The sequence below is a fragment of the Nomascus leucogenys genome, chromosome 13 (genome assembly GCF_006542625.1).
Source record: "Nomascus leucogenys isolate Asia chromosome 13, Asia_NLE_v1, whole genome shotgun sequence".
NCBI classification, from domain to species: domain Eukaryota; kingdom Metazoa; phylum Chordata; class Mammalia; order Primates; family Hylobatidae; genus Nomascus; species Nomascus leucogenys.
In genome coordinates, this window is record NC_044393.1 from 7360480 (window position 1) to 7363267 (window position 2788).

The window sequence follows — 2788 nt, forward strand, 5'->3', positions numbered from 1 at the left end:
AAGAACACAAAAGAACCAGTTTAAAGTGAGAAGAAACCCTGTAAGAAAATAAAAATTCCTTTACCTAGGAGATGCCCTCATTTTCTTCCCATGACCAGCTTCTGACTCGTCAGAAAGCTCTTTTCTTGTCTCCACACCTATGAACACAGCTCTTCCAGAGATGTGGGTACAAAAGATGAGAGCAAAATAAATAAACTATCTGTTTAATCATTCTTATTGTCAAAACAACGGCTGAGCCAAAATACCGAGGCTCTGATTCATCCCAACTGACGTCCCTTCTAGGGAGGAGGCAGGAGGCAGGGAAGTAAGAATTTTTAAACCCGTTTTCCAGATGAACTCTGAGGAGTCTGGGATGTTCCAGAGTGCCAACCCCACGGTAAGCAACAGAAGCAAAACCACTTTCTCTCTGTGGTCAGGGATCTGTCTTCTCTTCATTTAAATGGCAGAATTCAGGGGCCAGGCACAGTGGCTCATGCCTGTAATCCCAGCACTTTAGGAAGCAGAGGCAGGTAGATCACTTGAGGTCAGGGGTTCGAGACCAGCCTGGCCAACATGGTGAAACCCTGTTTCTACTAAAAATACAAAAAAAATTAGCCAGGTGTGGTAGCGGCGCCTGTAATCCCAGCTACTCAGGAGCCTGAGGCAGGAGAATCACTTGAACTGGAAGGTGCAAGTTGCAGTGAGCCGAGATTGCACCACCGCACTCCAGCCTGGGCAACGGAACAAGACTCCATCTAAAAAATAAATGAATAAAAATAAAAATAGGCCAGTCGTTGTGGCTCATGCCTGTAATCCCAGCACTTTGGGAGGCTGAGGCGGGTGGATCACCAGAGGTCAGGAGTTCGAGACCAGCCTGGCCAACATGGTGAAACCCCGTCTCTACTAAAAATACAAAAATTAGCCAGGTGCGGTGGCAGACACCTGTAGTCCCGGCTACTCAATAGGCTGAGGCAGGAGAATCGCTTGAATGTGGGAGGTGGAGGTTACAGTGAGCTGAGATCGCACCACCACACTCTAGCTTGGGTGACAGAGGGAGACTCCATCTCAAAAATAATAATAATAATAACAATAAAAATAAAAATAAATGGGGCAGAATTCAAAGGAAGATACACACAGTACCTAGGATGCAGGTTTCATCATTCATTCACTCGCTCATTCATTCATTCAAGAAAATGAAAAGGCTCCACTGAGTACCTTCCCTGTGCCCCAAGCTGGGGGTCTTCCCAAGTTACCTTGCCCCCTCCCCACCCATCTGGGGGAGGAAAGTCAGGAATCATCCATCCATTGGCTGAGTCGGGAGGTTGAATGACATAATTGTTGAAAATACTGTTCCCAGTTTGTTCTTTGTCTTTTAATTTTATCTGTGGTGTTTCTTGACGTCTAGGGATTGTTAATGTTCATATAGTCAAATCTTTGTGTCTTTCCTTTGAGGACTCTGGCCTGAGATGCCTAGAAAGGGCTCCATGGGGAGTGACGTTTAGAGCCATATTTAAGGCCATATGTCATGAGCAGTTAGGGAGTCCAAGGAGGCGATTCTGGCTCATTCTTTCATTTTACAAACGAGGAAACTGAGGCTCCATGGTGAGTAGGCAGCCCTGCCAGAGTCCAGGATTCTACCCAGGGCTCTTCCTGTACATAATGAGTTGCTCAGAGACCCTTATAAAAATTAAGAAAAGACAGAGGGCTCTCCACCTCCCAGGCTGCATTGCCGAGTAACTGACACAGCTTCTGTGAAGCCAGAGGCCATCTTATTCGCCCTATAAATTCCGTGTCATCTGCTTTGCTCTGAATATTCGTTCAACTGTCCCACTGTGGCTATGGGCCCTCAAACCCATTCCCCTGAAGGCCCTTCTAGGCTTATGAAGGCAGACACCACCAAGGAAAACATGAAGAGTCAACATAAGCATCCAAAATTCCAGGGACTGCACTCGCTCTGGCAGCACATACACTAAAATTAGAACGATACAGAGAAGATTAGCGTGTCCCCTGCACAAGGATGACGTGCAACCTTGTGAAACGTTCCATAATTTTTTTAATAATAAAAATAAATTCCTGGAACAGTGAACTCATGGAAGCAGAAGGTAGAATGGTGATTGCCAGGGGGTTGTCAAAGGATACAAATTTTCGGTTAGAGAGGAGGAATAAGTTCAGGTGATCTGTTGTACTGCATGGAGACTATAGTTAATGACAAGATTTTTTTTTTTTTTTTGAGACAGTTTCCCTCTGCCACCCAGGCTGGAGTGCAATGGCATGATCTCAGCTCACTGTAAACTCCACCTCCTGGGTTCAGGTGATTCTCCTGCCTTGGCATCCTGAGTAGCTGGGATTGCAGGCATGTGCCACCATGCCTGGCTAATTTTGTATTTTTAGTAGAGATGGGGTTTCACCATGTTGGTCAGGCTGCTCTCGAACTCCTGACCTCAGATGATCTGCTAGCCTTGGCATCCCAAAGTGCTGGGATTACAGGTGTAAGCCACCATGCTCAGCCAACAAGATATTCTTGAAAATCAGTAAGAGAGTAGATTTTAAGTGTTCTCACCACAAAGAATAAGCATGTGAAGTAATGCATATGCTAATTAGCTTGAATTAGCCACGCTACCAGGTATACACATTTCAAAACACTATGTTGTATACAATAAATAAATATAACTTGTATTCGTTATAATTAATTTTTAAAACTCCTGGACATAAAAAGCCATCACTAATACAATTAAAAGACATAAAACAATGAGGAAAAATATTTCCAACCTACATGACAAAGTATTTAGCTTCTTAAAATAGACAAAGC

General features: G+C 44.3%; 1 non-coding gene across 1 annotated transcript; it reads left to right on the plus strand.

The window, feature by feature from the left end:
* The first annotated feature begins 1924 nt into the window (after positions 1 to 1924).
* Positions 1925 to 2031, plus strand: LOC115838194. The gene has a single exon (XR_004033223.1). It is a non-coding gene; the product is annotated as a U6 spliceosomal RNA (small nuclear RNA).
* The last annotated feature ends 757 nt before the right edge of the window (positions 2032 to 2788 follow it).